General features: G+C 43.7%; 1 protein-coding gene across 1 annotated transcript in view; it reads right to left on the reverse strand.

Annotated features, from left to right (window-relative positions):
* Nucleotides 1-16,491, reverse strand: part of IQGAP1 (IQ motif containing GTPase activating protein 1) — a 127,832-nt gene that overhangs the window by 83,727 nt on the left and 27,614 nt on the right. The window lies entirely within an intron of this gene.

Consider the following 16,491-nt stretch of genomic DNA (forward strand, 5'->3'; position numbering starts at 1 on the left):
AAAAAATACAATTGCATCACTTTCCATAGCCTATAATAAACATATTAGTCATGCAATACAGACAAACATAGTGTATGATGCATCTTTAAAACCCGGCCATGAAAAATACACCCATGTAAATAGATATATGGATTTACATTAGCTCCGTATTACAGTCCACAAACCAAAAACGGACTAAAAATACATCGGCCTGAGGCCGAATGCACACAGCCGTGTTGGATTCCACATGTGGGAGCCCGCAGCAGAATCCCACCCTGTGCCCGCCTGGTGAGCCGCCTGGTGTGCCGGCGCACATGCGCAGTACAGGTTATGCCGCATCGTCGCTAGGTGAAGGCATGATCTCTGCGACATTTACGCAATGATGATTGCAGATCGGATTACTTCTACTGACTTAATGGAATCCATCAATGGAAGCTGTCCACGCAGAATCCATGCTGGAGCGGTAAATCACAATTGATTTCCGCTTGTTGACATGGAAAAGCGATTTTCCATAGCATGTTTATGGGCAGTATTTGCTGCGGAATCCGGAGGTGGACGCCCGCTCCAGATTCCGCAATGCAAATACGCCCATATGTATTGGGCCTGAAAGTGGCCTAAATAATAGCATATCCACCTACGGAACTGTGTCTTCTGGGACCCCCCACCTACCTCAAGTATGGGAATTCCCTAATCACTGCCCGACAAGTGAAGTGGCCGGCCACCATGTAGATTATGTATGGACGTGACTCTCTCTTAAGCCGGCTTTCAATAAGGCAAATTCAGGTAGCATACTTATCTTAAGACCCCGAATTCTGAGCTGTAAGTTAATAAGACTGCATGGCATTGTGGACAACCGGAACCAACAGCTCGTATCACCATATACTACCGTCAGTGTTACTCTATAGAAGAGGGGTCATTGACTCTCCATTAGGAGTACAAGTTGGGGGGGATGCAGGCGAGCTATAGATTTCTATTAGCAGTGATGCATATACACACCTGAGGTCCTGTCCATGGACTAGTCATTGAGATCAGCATTTGGGGACTAAAGAGAAGAACATACTATAGTGGAAAGTTTGAGCCAGATTTTAAGAGAATATGTATCTTCTCAAGACACAAATCAGAAGTCATGTTTCTAATCTACATTGTGCATTTTATATTGAGAATTGATTAACTTGGGGAATGAACATTTCCTTGTGGAGAACTAAATCCCGCATCGAAACTTAAGGACGTTGCCATCTATAATAGTCTGCTATTGTAGCACGGTGATTTGGCTTTATGCATAAACAGGCGCACTGATCCTAGGAGATCGCAGCTGAAGAACACAAATTAGACTGAACTTTCAAGATTCCCACATCAAGGCAGTCATTTCCACAAGAGCAATCCATTCTAATCAGTAAGCAGATATGTTATCTAAAGCAAAGACTGCTAAATAGCACATTTATCTGAAGGGAAGTATTTGGACTGGAACTCATCCAAGAATATAAAAAAAAAAGGTTAAGGTAACTTTACACAGGAGAACAGTAAGGCCTCATGTTCACGGGCGGGTTGGATTCTGCATTCAGCAGCCCGCAGCGGAATCGGACCCTGCCCACAGCCGAGGACACTGCTGACCTGTCCAGATCTTCACTGCAGGTGTGTGTGGAAGCGCCAGCCGTCATCCCGTTGCAAAAAAACAGAGATTTTTTTCTAAATCTCCTGCTTTCCCGCGGATCGGACGGTTTCCGTTGACTTCAATGGAAGCCGTCCGTGCGGGAACGGCAGCAAAATGGACCAAGGTGCTATTTTTTTGCATGCTTTAATTCAGCTGCGGAAACCTATGTCTTCCTATGGGTGGCTTGTACTGTGGATCGTCCACGCAGGGCTTCCAGGAGTTTCCACGTGTTTTTAATGTAGCCGGCGGCAGCATCACCATCCCCATTGAAAGCAGTGGAGAACATTGCGATCTCCTGCCACAGCTGTGACAGCTGCGGCGGGGATGAAGGGAACCCCCACAGTGATTCATGTGAAAACGCCTCGCATCCAGGGGATTTCAGAAGGATTACGAGGGTGATATCGGGCCGTGAATGACAGTGTGAAGGAGCCCTTACGGCCCATTCAATTGACCTTTAATGTGTCCCAATTAAAAAGTAACAAGTCTAAACACAGCACTAACCCTTTCCAATCCAGAGTTGGACCTCGACCAAGATTTAGATTGTCCTACATAGTGCCCATGTCGGATGAGGGCGACTCGTTATATGCAGGACAGCGCTCTGATGTCGAAGGCTTTTCTGTATAGGTATGTAGCAGTATGCAAGACAGCATACAGAAAAAAAACAAACACACACTACGTAGACCATGAGGCATATAGGATATTTTTTTGTCAACTGGGGAGCATATGGGAAGCAGTTTTATTCACATGAACGTATATTGGCTGGCTGATATATGCTACTATGTGATTCGGGCTCAACATTTTGCCGCCGGGCTAAGCTGTCTTCCCCTTCCCTCCCCTTTGCCGGCTCTCTGAATGGGGAGGAGGTGGGATGCTGCGGGAGCTAGTGTGCTGAGCTCCCGCCCCCTGTCTGCCCTTTGCCGCTGTTTGCAATGAAAGGGGCGGGGCGAAGCTTAGCCCCCCCATTGCAAACAGCGGCAAGGGGCGGAGAGGGGAAGGGGGAGGGTGTTTAGCAGTCATGCTGCTAAACTCCCTCCCACCTTCGTTCTCCGGCGGCTGTCAGTGGCTCCTATAGGAGTATATGCAGGCGCTGTCGTGAAAGCGCCGCACCTGGCGCTTTACGCTGCTAAAATACGCCCCTGTGCACTGATGCATTGTAAACCAATGCATCAGAGGGGCAGCGTATATCGGCCCGGGCATGAAAACCCGGCCAATATACACCCCGTGTGAATAAGCCCTTAGGTATATGTCAAGAAATCCTTGCGACGTAAAGCACCAATAGGTGTCAAGTGTCGGCGGTGTGGAAAGCACATTTACCCTTCCACATATTAAATTACATTTCTACATAGTTGACAAAATATTTTTTTTCATATTATTGTCAACTTCATAATCTAATTATTAATTAAGATTAATTAAATTAGACATTTCAATTAACTAAAATTTCTTCAAACACACAACAAATAGGAGGGAGTCGGGCTGTAGATTTAACTTTAGATTTGGAGGGCATTGCAAAGTCAGCCTGAGCTGAAAAGCTGAGAGTCATCCTTGCTTGCTCAATCCTGTGGCTCACATTCCTCTATAGGAGGTGATCAGATAACCACCCCAGTACAGAAGGCGGAGGCTAACCATCTATTAAAGGTAATGTATCTCCTAGATTTTTTTTAACTATTTAAAATCAGATATTGGGACTTTTTTCTAATATGTTTATTTTCTGATTGTAGATTTTTTTGTCTATATTTTGTGCCTGACAATAGGATCAGCCATCTTGCCTGAGCGGCTGTTAGCAGCAATCAGAGATATGCTTTACATTCATTGACTTCTATGGGGCAGTACAGTAGGCATGTTCTATGATGTGTACAGGGACACGGAGTAGGCAAATGGTGACCATCACATACTGTGGATCCTGCATTATCTACTGTATATATAAGGGTTAGCTTTCATTGTATCAGCCCATTAAAAGTCTCAGGAGTCAGAGTGAAAACTGCAAGATTTCAGAAGTTTTTACTGTAGATAGTAGCATCAGAAAGAAAAGAAAAGAAAAAAAAAACAAAACACACATTCTTAAAAATTAGAGATGAGCGAGCACACTCGATAAGGCAAACTACTCGAGCGAGTAGTACCTTATTCGAGTACCTGCCCGCTCATCTCTAAGGCCTCATGTCCACGGGGTAAATCAGACCCGCTACAGATTCTCCATGGAGAATCCGTAGTGGGTCCCTCCTGCCCCGCGGACATGAGGGCTGAAAATAACAATTACTCACCTCTCGGCACGCACCGGCTCTTCCCTTTTTCGCGGCTTGATCTTCTCTCCGTCGCAGCCAGATCTTCTTTCTTCGGCCCGGCGGATGTGCTCGGCACGCCGGCTGCGTTCCGCGCGCATGCGCCGGGCACATCCACCGGCCCGAAGAAAGAAGATCCGGTCGCGATGGAGAGAAGATCAAGCCGCGAAGAAGGGAAGATCTGGAGCCTGCGAGAGCCGTCCCCTGCCGGGAAAAATGACATCCGCAGGTATTTAACTACCTGCGAGTGTCTAATGCATCCCTATGGGGCGTGGATCCGCATGCAGGAAAAACGCTGCGGATTGTAAATGTGAATTTGCCCATGGACATGAGGCCTTAAGATTCGGATGCTGGCAGGGGGTGGGGAGCGGCGGGGGAGAGTGGTGAGGAACGGAGGGGAGATCTCTCTCTCCCTCTCACTCCCCAGCTCCTCCCTGCACACCCCCGCAACTCACCTGTCACCCCCGCCGGCAGCCGAATCTTTAGAGACGAGCGGGCAGGTACTCGAATAAGGCACTACTCGCTCGAGTAGTTAGCCTTAGCGAGTATACTCGCTCATCTCTATTAAAAATGTTTTAATATCAAAAATTGACTGAAACGGTAGGTCAATTTTGTTGACCCATTCTGATGACACATTCCCTTTGAAGGGGAAGTATCACTTCCTAAATGTGTTCATTTGGAAACTGCCAGCTGCAAGGCACACTTGTTTTTTCACCATGTGAACAAACCCTTGGTTAATAAATTAATATTACGGTATATATACACACACAATAGTAGGTTCTTTGCAGACTGTCTTTCCCTCTACTCTTACTCTCCTCCAGGTTAATTAAAAAATGCTTAAAAGTTTATATTAGTGGCTAAAAGGGTGACCCAAGCAGAAAATTAGATACATAAAATCCTATAAAAATAAATGTTCAACAATATATGCACATATCTTTATACAATCCTCAGAATTGGAAAGGTCAAACATTTGGATTTAAGCTAGAAATTTTTAAAAAGTAATAACCTATAAAATACAGAAAATACACACCTTACAAAGTATGTGTACCCCTAAACTCTATATATTTCTGGAAATCAGACAACCTGTTTATTGGAGTTGCCTTAGTAGGCTGCTGTCAGCTTTGTTCACTTTCACGTAACTTTATGATGAACACTTTTTTTAAAAAGAATTAACATATATTTGTGCATAAAACTCACATGAACTTGCTGCATCAACTTCAATCAGCAGTATGTCAGGTTGTATTGCTGCTAGATCACTGATTTTGGTTTTGTTTTAAAACAAAGATTCATCTTTTTAAAACAAGACCTCAAACGCTCTACCTGCAATACAGCCTGACCTATAGGTTATAGAAATACAGTCGGGAGTGAGGGTTTCAGTGAGAGCTACAGATATATGCAACTCCTACTTCAAATGACTATATCTGTATTGCGAATAAAGCATGGCTTTTGGTCTTTAAAGCCAATATTCAGTTTTCCAACTATAGGAGTGCTCTCACTTTTACAGTAGTGATGGCAATTTTTGTTTTCTTCCCAATTTGAAAGCTTTTGGGGCTTCAATTCCCTTTTTATAGCAATGGCTCAAGATAACTATTAGGCCTCCTTCCCACGAACGGATTTCCGCCGCGTAATTCGCGGCGAAAATCCGCTGCGTTGCCCGCAGCTATTAGGATCTATTGAACCTAATAGCTCAGGGCACACGGTGCCGAATTCCACCGCGGAATTCCGCACCGTGAAATCTCCCGTCCTCACCCGCGGCATGCTCTATTTGCCGCGGGTGTACGCGTGGACACTTCCATTGCAGTCAATGGAAGCCGTCCGTTCACGCTATCTCCCGCACAGCGGAAGATAGCGTGAAAACGCTTCCCCGCCTACCGCCGCCGGGCCAGCCGCGTCATGTGACGCGGGGAAGCATCATGCGGGAGTGAGAACGCCGGATCCGCTGGTAAGTATGGGGTCTCTGGGGGGCGCCGTGACGGGCTTCGCCACGGAATATTCCGCGGCGGAGCCCGTCACGGCCGTGTGCAGCCGGCCTAAAGGTTTTCAAGAGAAAGATTTTTCAAATCCAGTCCTCAAGTACCCGAAACATGTCTTGTTTTCAGGATTCAGTTACTATTACCATTGAAAAGGAAGTAAAAGTTGTAACAAAGTTTCCACAGTTGCAGAAGGCTCATAAACAAGCGGCTCTCATCAATGCATCAGGAATTACCACAGGTATGTCATGGGAGATGTTCAAATCATAATTTCTCGAGGGTCCTTAAGGACTGGACTTGACAATACACTGGTCTACAGAACTTGTATCATTTCCCATCTTGTACAACTAGTATAATTTCCCAAGTGGTGAGCGGACCTCTTTTAACATATATAAATTTGGCTTTCCGTAGGAGACCAAGTTTATTTATGCACAGCAGTCAGCCATGAGAAACCCATGGCCGGCCCTTCATCTCCTTTTCTCCTCTGCTTCCCAACATAACTTCCTTTATTACAAAGTTTTCCTATGTAGCGTAGGTGAAATATGGGGCGGATGGAGAACGAGTGTATATGAAATAGATTTTCTTGAAGGGAAAACCTTCACTGCTAAGATAGCAAAGACACCTTGGGTGCATCCTACAGTGTAACTGATGCTACATATTAACCCTTTAATGTTGGTCTTATTAGGTTACCATTTAGAAATTATTTTCTTTTTACGATATTTAAATATTTTTCTTAAATGTTGTGGACTGTTTACATGTTTTTAATTTAAGATTACCATACAGATTAAGGCTTCATGCCCACGGACGGAGCGGGATACGCCCACGGATTTCCATGTTTAAAAACGCAAGTGCCTGCGAGCAATACTATATTAAAGGAGAACTCCTGCGGCAGAAAAAAACCTGGTGAATTAGAACATGTTGCGATTTTCCTCCTGCCGTGGAAATCCGCGGCAGAATCACGCATGTGAGCATTGAGCTATTAGGTTCAATAGAACCTAATAGCAGCGGAATTCCGCCGTGGAAACCGCGGTGAAAATCGGTTTGTGGGCATTAGCCCTTAATGTATATGAAAAATGTATACAAAACGTGTGCAATTTTAAGTAGAAGTGTACGTTTTAAAGTATATGTGAAATGTATAGCCATAGGATTATCCATTTTTAAGTAAAAATCTAAAGGTTTTTGATTGTAAGGTCTTTTTTAATTACGTTCGAAAGTCAAACAAATTTGGGGGAGGAGGAAATCTGAGAACAAAAAGTATACATAAAACATTTGGAAATGTATAACTTTGTTTTCTACAGACTAATGCACAAAAATGTATGCATCAAGCATACATTTTTCTATTTAACAAGAAAAACATACAAAGACATAAGGGAGGTCATTCGTAGTCAAGTGTGTACTTTAAACTACATTTAAACAATTTAGAGTACATCAAGCAATACGCTTTAATATCAATCGATGGCTAAACCGGGATGTGAACAGCTCCTTAGCTACCTAGCTAGGCCACAAACTGTGATGAAAACTACATCGATGCCCATTATTAAGCAGCAGTAAAAAATTATAATTCATTTTTTATACGATGGGCTATACCCATTTCTCACATGTTTAACCCATATATTAAAAAAAACTCAGTTCCACAGCCAAGTTATGGCCCATAATTAAAAAGCCACTAGGGTGAAATTATTTTATTCATTATATAAGCTAGCCCCCCCAGTATATATAAGTAGGCTAGCATTGCCTTTTTAGCCATTTCTTTCTACATGAAGCCTTCTATTTTCAATCACCGGCCTGAAGATGAAGAGAAACAGTGTCGGGACCCGGGGAGAAGCTGGGACGGCGGCAGACAGCGCTTCTAAGGCGATGTATGTGTTTTTTGGATTTTTTTCCCTGCAGTTAAGGATTAGATTTGGCTTGGACAGTGGGGTTTCCTACTGTCAAAGTTGCATTGCACCGCACGAAAATCGCGTTTTCATGCGATGCAACAGAGAGGCTCCATAGGGAAACATGGGCTACAAAGCCTCACGTGCTGAGGGCATATCGCCGGACCTGCGAGGTTTTTGTGCCAGGTTGTTGCATGCTACAAAACATTGCATGTGTGAAGGAACCCATAGGAAAGCATGGGCTTCACATACATGCGATTTGTAGCATTGTAGCAACGTGACAAAATCGCATGACTTTGTCGCCCGTGTGAAGGAGGCCCAAACAATGGACGATGAACAGATCGCTGATTGCTCATTGTAAATAGCAGCCATTCAGTACTGAACGGCCGCAATGTTAAGGCAATAGAGAGGGGCAGGGGAGCGCAAGGAGAGAAATTTCCTCCTGCCGCCCTACTGTGAGCCAGCGATACTAGCTCCCGTGCAGGTGCACAGGAGCTAGTATGTGCGGGGATGAGTGTGGGGCATAGTTGGCTGACACTCGTCCCGTCTAAATGGGCCTTAAGATTTAAGCTAAAGAGTGAAGGCTCATTTATACGCAAAGGCAAGTTTTCAAACTATTAAAACATTGACAGTTCTAGTGATAATTTTGTATAAAGTGCTAATGGACACTTGTGCCCATTAGCACTTTATTAGCTTCATTTGCATGTAAATGAGCTTGCAGCTACTGTTTGCAGAACACAGCAGGAGGCCTGAGCTATGAAATCACCTCCTTTGTTCTTGCAAGGGCTGTCAGTTGAATATAATGTAATCAGTTGCTCTCCTGCAGAACACAGTCTGTTATCTACTCTCCTGCTAAACGATGGATTTTTAGCACACCTTAAAATAATTGTTCAGCCGAAGAGTGAATGATGGTAGCATTTACACACAACGATTATTGCTTATATGCCATCGTTGGAACGAATTTCGAGTGATAATCGTTGCCTGTAAATGGGGCTTAAAGGTGCTTTTAAACGGGATGATTTGTCGGGCAAGAGATATCCGATAGGTTATCTCAGTGATAATCATTCCTGTACTGTTACACAAGGACAAGCATCGCTGACTGAATAAAGGAGGGGCGGGCGGGGATCGTTTCAGTTCATAGTAAGTGAACGACTGCCTCTTTACACAGAATGATAGGTTTAATCTTCCGCATGCAGAAACTGAGCAACGAACGAGAAGTGAACAAGTTCCTGATTGTTGTTCAGTTAGCACATGCATTTACATTGAACAAGAAGCATTCAGATTCTTGCTGGATTGCGGTAATCCGAACAATAATCGTTCAGTGTAAAAAGCTTCTCAACTTATCTGTAGCTTATTTAGAGGAATCTAGACCACAGTAGGTAATGGCAGTGTCCACCATGCAGGCAGAGATGGTACAGGCTGCTAATGTGATGTGCTGAAGTACCAGGAAATTGGCAGCATAGAATAATGAAAAAAAAAAGCAGCGAGAAATCTCTGCATCAAGATGGTGCCTGATAAGTATCAAACAGGAGGCAACCCTGCATGAAAGTGACTGCAATATGCATAGGAGACCTCCAGAGTGTGATAGACAATCAGAAGAGGGGTGCAGGGGTAGAAAAATGTATTTTCACCAGAGTGGCCTTCAGGTTAGTTTAATTTGGGCGATCGCGATTTTACCGTGAGAAAATCGCGGCAAAATTGCGTCTTTGTTCCTGGAATTGAGTGTCAGCAATGCTTTTTTTTTTAGAATAATCTCGCATTGCATTGCTGCTGACCTTGTTAAAATTGCGCGAGGAAATTGTGCATTTTTTTTAACGCAACGCAAGTTTGTTGCGTTGCAATAAGGAAACTTGGGAGATAACAAAAAAAAGCGCACATTGCAGAAAAATAGAGCATGCCGCGATTTTTTGTTCTCTCAACATCACATCAGTGAAAACATCACTAATGGGAAGGAAACCGTTGTAAATCATTGGCTTCATAATCTGCTTTTTTACGGTCTCTTATATCAGGCGAAAATTGCACGATTTTCTCACCCTTAACTGTAGCAGATTTATTTACCAATATCTCATTAGGAGGTTTCTGCTATTACTGTCTATATTTAGCCATATTTAGTCAATAGGGACTGTTTTGGCAACATTTGCATGCTTGCTTTACTGCAAACGATCTCCTTTGCCACTCCCTTCACCCACTTCCTTCTTAGTGACAGTAAAGTTTCAGTAAGGGGCTTGCTACATATAGAACTGCTCTTTCCCTTCAGACATGCATCAATAAAGACGTGAGCTTTATAGAACACAGCTGAACTTTATTCACAGGGGTTGTCAGGGTTTTGTGACAGATGCCCGCACAATGAGCTGGATGCCAGTTGGTTTCAGTGCCAATGCTGCAAGGGAACACAAAGGAGACTGAAATTCATGCACTGCCCATAAAATACCAAGATGAGCTACAGTAGGCCTTCCGGAGGGAGATCCAGTCTTCAGTTTTCAACGTATCCTCTATCCACAGCACTGTGGCATCTAGAAATCATCAGTTAGGCCGGGCTCATGCTGAATATATATATTATATAATATATTACTTATATTGAGCCGCTCGCACGAATTGCGTGAAATATACATGCAAAAAAAATAATAAAATCGCAGCATGTTCTATCTTAGCATGTATTACAAGCACATACACACCAAGATAGTGCATGGCGATTGACGGCATGCAGCAAGTACGTACTGTCATTGCATACATTCTACACACATCACAATCAGTCACCTATGTGGCCAAACACAATGATAGCATATAACATAATGCATAAGATCCAGTTTGTTGGAAAGTGACAGTGTGCACCGGATTATGCTGGCCGCACAAATACTGTAATACCGTAATGTATATCTGTATAGTACAACAAAGGAGCAGAAATACTGAATTCTAACCAACCTAATCTTTCTACACCCCAATAGTAGAGGTCATTAGCATTAGATTGTCAGCTGTTTGTGCCGACATGTATCCAATGTGTATGGCCAAGGACTCGATATGGGACCATGTTGCACACGGTATTTTGCTGCCTGTATTGCTTCACATATAAAGGCCCATTTACACGGAGTGATGATCGCTCAAACGACAGTTTGAGTGACAGCTTTAAGCGATCATTTTGCATAAACTATTAAGTAGCTACTTAATAGCTTATTAGCGTGCAAATGAAGCAGTTAGCTGAATGCAGTTAATTGCTGCAGGGCTCTTATCTGCATTCAGCTCCTTTGTTCTCCGACGGGTTAAATAGCTGAAACAATGCTATCAGCACTACCCGTGGAGAACTCAGTGTGCGGTCCTGATAAGACTGCATGACGATTTTTAGGCTGGCTTGAATTTAATCGATCAGCCAGCAGTGGACGATGGCCGCACATTTAGACGCAACGATTATCGCTCATACGATCGCTTTTGAGCGATCATTGCTCCGTGTGATTGGGCCTTATCTCTAAAAGCACTTTGGTACTCTACAGGGTGAATTGTGCTCATTATATGGCATGCTGCAATGTTTATAACATTATTGCAATTGGTAAGCAACAAAGATAAAAAGCTCAGATTCCATTGGTGCGGATTACACCATTTTTTCTCAGTTGCAAGGGTGTTGCTTTTAAATTAAATTCCCTCCCATGTTTTGCAGCTGTAGTGTAATGGTGCCTGAGGGTAACCATGGGTGATAGGTTACCATACAACACCACAATGCCCAACAGCTTAGTCTCCAAGCAACTAATAGGAGAAACATCCAGAGGCTGCCGGCAGCTGTCGGAGGTGAGTCACATCCTGTCACTGTCACACAGCACAAAGCCTAGAGTTCCGCTACTACGTCTCACCAGCGGTCTGTGGCAGGAGAGACTGCCGTAGCACCAAAAATAACTCGTTGCACACATGACAGCACATTACTGTCTACAGACGATACTGCAGAATAATAGGGTGCTGGCCAGAATGATCAGCATATCAGCATGTATTTCAAAAACATTTCTTTGTAAGAGTGACAAAAGACCAATGAGAAATCCTTCAAGTCTGGCAGCATAGGATGGACATAATCTCCCCTGCAAGCAATTCTTCTAGGGGATAGCGCCGTAATCCATATGATGCAACGTGCCATACTTTTATACAGGATTCGTAATGTGATAGAGTGATTATTAGGCTACAGGACAAGAAGATCTAGATTTAAAGATGGGCGTTTTTTTCTTTTTTCCGAATGTGAAAAAGATTATGGTAAATACACGTTTCTGTATTTTTCTCTACTTTTAAAATGAGAAGCAGTGATTGTACATCAGAAATACTGTATATGGAAACTTCAAGCCAGAGGGCATAAGAGTGGCTTCAATTGCAACTCTATTCCCAAAAAAGTTGGGACGTCTGGGAAGTGAGGGGACCAGTTGCTGGAGTTTTGGGAGAGGAATGTTGTCCCATTCTTGTCTGATGTAGGATTCCAGCTGCTCAACAGTCTTGGAAGGCAATGGCAAACCACCATGCCAATACGTTAGAATGTGACGTCACCCTAGGAGTCAGTCATGACTCGGTGCTTGCACCAGGGGACTTTACCTTACCATGGGTCTTCTTGGCCAGATTTTTCGTTTCACAATAAACAAAATGTTTTCCATTGGTGAAAGGTCTGGACTGCGGGCGGACGGTTCAGCACCCGGATTCTTCTTCTGTGAAGCCATACTGCTGTGATGGATGTAGTATGTGGTTTAGAATTGTATTCTGAAATATGCAAGGCCTTTCCTGAAAGAGACGCTGTGTGGATGGGCACAGATGTTCTAAATCCTCTATATACTGCTCAGCATTGATATTGTGCAAGCTGCCCATGCCATAAAAGATGCAGGCTTTTGAGCTGTGCACTGATAACAAGCAGGAAGGTGCCTCTGCTCCCGAGCCCGCAGGACATGCCATCCATGGTTCCAAAGAGAATTTCAAATTTTGATTCATCTGATCATGGAACAGGTTTCCCTTTTGCCTCAGTCCTTTTAAAATGACCTTTGGCCCAGAGAAGACGCCGGTGTTTTTGGATTGTGCTGACTTTTGGCGTCTTTGCACGATACAGCTTTACCTTGTATTTGTGGATTATATGGTGAACGGTGTTCACAGACACTGATTTCTGGAAGTATTCCTGAGCCTAGGCAGTGATTTGCATTACAGAATCATGCCTGTTTATAATGCAGTGACGCCTGAGGGCCCGTAGATCTCAAGCATCCAATAATGGCCGTCGCTCTTCTGCCTTGTGGACATGGATTTCTCCAAATTCTCTGAATCTTTTGAGGAGGATACTTACTGTAAATGGTGGGATAATCAATGTCTTTACAATTTTACGTTTAGGAACATTTTTTGAAATTGTTCCACAATTTTTAGACGCAAATTGGTGAACCTCTGACCATCTTTGCTTTTGAGAGACTCTGCCTCTCTAACATGCTCTTTTTATACACGGTCATGTGACTTAGTAGAAAATCGACTCTCCAGCTGATTTTCATTAGTACCACTTACTTTTTCCAACTTTTTGTTACCCATATCAACTTTTGTGAGATGTTTTACTGCCATCAATTTCTAAATGAGTTAATTATTTTTAAATAGAAGGGGAAAATCAGACATTTTTTCATTTCAGATATTTGCTCTATGTTCCATTGTGAATAAAATATGGTTAAATGAGATTTCCAAATTGCATTCTTTTTTCCTCTACATTTATTTACAACCTTTTTGGAATCAGGTTTGCTGATAGTGTCTGAGATACAATATTTGGTTTGCTAGAGCTGGGTGTAGGCATTTCCTTTTTTCCTTAGGTCGTGATCAGAAGCCATGTGCAAAGGGGCTCCCTGTGATAACAATAAAGCCCTGTGGAGTAAAACTAATAAATGTACTGATGTACTGATTACTCTGTCTCTTTGCAAATTACAATTTGTCACAGTGTTACTGACTAACACTCCGCATGACTGGATCTCACATCATCACATGATTTATCTTCCCTCATCACAAACACACCACTACCGGGACTACGTAACCTCTTTTAATTACCGAGACATGACAATGATCCCACACAGCTGGCCATACACCAATTAGGCCAGGGCCAGATGCAGTAAAAAAACATGTGGATGGGCTTCCAAAGCGCTGAACTATGAGCAGGTTCATTAGGTCCTATTTACACATATCACATTTGACGCAGATTTTTGGTGCAGATTCCACAATAAAATCTGCAGCAAATTCAATACCAATCTGCACCCCATGCAACTGGATGTAACATTTATACAATGGCAATACGTAACGTGCTACTGTACTTATTCTGCGCAGAAAAGATGAGAAATTCACTTTGCAAATCTGTCTATTTTTTCACATCTGGAGCGAGCCTTAGGCATAGCAATGTCTAAACTGTTACCAGTAGCTCTCATCATCAAAGTGCGAAATACGCAGGGAGCGTTTCCAGCATATGATGTGTCAGAGTAGTGTTAAAGTGAGCAAGCTGGGAGAGGTGACAGGGGGGCGCCGACCTCAGCATTCCTCACTTACTCCCAGCTGAGCAACCATAGTAATACTCAAAACACAGCAGCATGTAGGACAAAGCATCTATGAACATGGTTTCTTCCTTATGAAATGTTCCTCCCTCCACCATGTAATGCACATGTTGTCCTGAAGCTCAGCTAGAAGGGACTTTACTAAGTGATGCAAGAGGGACGTTCAGAGACACCCTTAAAGCGGAGAACCAGTGTGCAGATCTTTGGATGTACAGTACATAGCGTGCAAAGCAGTCACGTCACCGCATGCCATATACCCCCCAACTAACATAGTAGGGCAGATTTATCAGCGCATGACACTAGTTTGCTGGCAAAGCCCTCCTGCCACTTTAACCAATGCTTATGACAATTTCTAGTTGCGTTGGGAAATCAAAGCTTTCTCTCATTTATTTTCAGAGAACTTGACTTGTACAAATCCAGTTACAGTCTGGCATTGCTTATGAACAAGGGGCACACCAATATTGTATATATTGCACACTGTGCCAGCATAGTCCAAGGCCTTTTACATATAGGCGCATTTACTTTTCAATACCATTATTTTGCCAGTCCATCCCCTTGATGACGGATTCTCTATAGTTTCACAGCAATCAGAAAGTTCAGGATATTCTGCGCATACCTCCTGTGTCATCTGAAGGATAGATGCGCACAGAAACAATGACTTAGATTTTACTTATCATCTTGTAGAGCGACCGCATGGATCAGGAAGTGTTATGATACCTAAAGTAATTGGACACCTGAGCAAGAATCAACAGTAAGATTGAGTCATATATTAAAGGGGTTGTCCCGAGGCAGCAAGTGGGTCTATACACTTCTGCATGGCCATAATAATGCACTTTGTAATATACATTGTGCATTAATTATGAGCCATGCAGAAGTTATAAAAAGTTTTATACTTACCTGCTCCGTTGCTGGCGTCCTCGTCTCCATGGTGCCGACTAATTTTCGCCCTCCGATGGCCAAATTAGCCGCGCTTGCGCAGTCCGGGTCTTCTGCAGTCTTCTATGGGGCTCCGTGTAGCTCCGTGTAGCTCCGCCCCGTCACGTGCCGATTCCAGCCAATCAGGAGGCTGGAATCGGCAATGGACCGCACAGAAGAGCTGCGGTCCACGGAGGAAGAGGCCATCTTCAGCGGTGAGTAGAGAAGTCACCGGAGCGCGGGGATTAAGGTAAGCGCTCCGGTGAGCTTTCTTTACCTCCCTGCATCGGGGTTGTCTCGCGCCGAACGGGGGGGGGGTTGAAAAAAAAAAAAACCCGTTTCGGCGCGGGACAACCCCTTTAACACTTAGTGGGGCTCCTTTAGCTCTAATGACATCGGATACTCTCTGTGGCATACTTTCTACTAACATCTGATACACTTCACTTGGCATTTCCCTCTATTCACCCTGCAATCGTCTGGTGAGTTTTCTCAATGAAAATGGACACTGCTCATATTTCCTGACCTGGCTTTTCAGTACATCGCAAAGATGTTCAGTAGGGTTCTGGTAAGGACTCCATGCAGGCAGTCCAATCGTGGAGTCTCCATATCCTCAAACCAACATAATACAGTGTTGGATTTGTGACGAGGCGCGTTGTCTTATTGGAAGTATTACTGACCATTCCCAGAGTATTGTCACATTGCCGGCAGCACATTATTGTCTAGAATGCGTGTTCATTGTTTTTGCCACTACAACCAACGGACTGAGACCATGCCACGTAAACCGTCTGCAGACCATAATGGAATGTCTTCCACACTTAACTGTTGGTACAACACACCCAGGTAACGTTCCCCAGGCTCCTCCATCTGATCTGAAGATGGAATCAAATATCTGAACAAATTCTTGTATGGAGAGAGATTGCAGGTGGATCTTGCTTCATATAACGTCGGGTGCAAGCTGATTCTTACAGCCTGCAACATCTCCAATAAGTGGTGCCGCTCAGAGCTGTTAACTCTTTAAATACTGCTGTTGACAGTGGTATTTAAAGAGATAACAGCTCCTATGAGCAGCACGGCTTATTGGAGCTGTTGCAGGTGGTAAGAAACAGCCTGCACCCGACGTTCAGGGGTAGTGTACAGCCTTCTGCGATAAGATCGTGGGCCTCTGGCATGGCTTAATAGCGTGCCTGTCCGATTGCTGCACAGTATAATGTAATGCCATAGCTTTACATCATACTTACAGACAGTCATTTTCGTATCTAGCGAAGTTCGTAACTTGAACGTTCACCAGTAGGGGACTTGCTGTACTAG

Source organism: Eleutherodactylus coqui, chromosome 2 (genome assembly GCF_035609145.1).
Source record: "Eleutherodactylus coqui strain aEleCoq1 chromosome 2, aEleCoq1.hap1, whole genome shotgun sequence".
In the NCBI taxonomy this organism is placed as follows: Eukaryota; Metazoa; Chordata; class Amphibia; order Anura; family Eleutherodactylidae; genus Eleutherodactylus; species Eleutherodactylus coqui.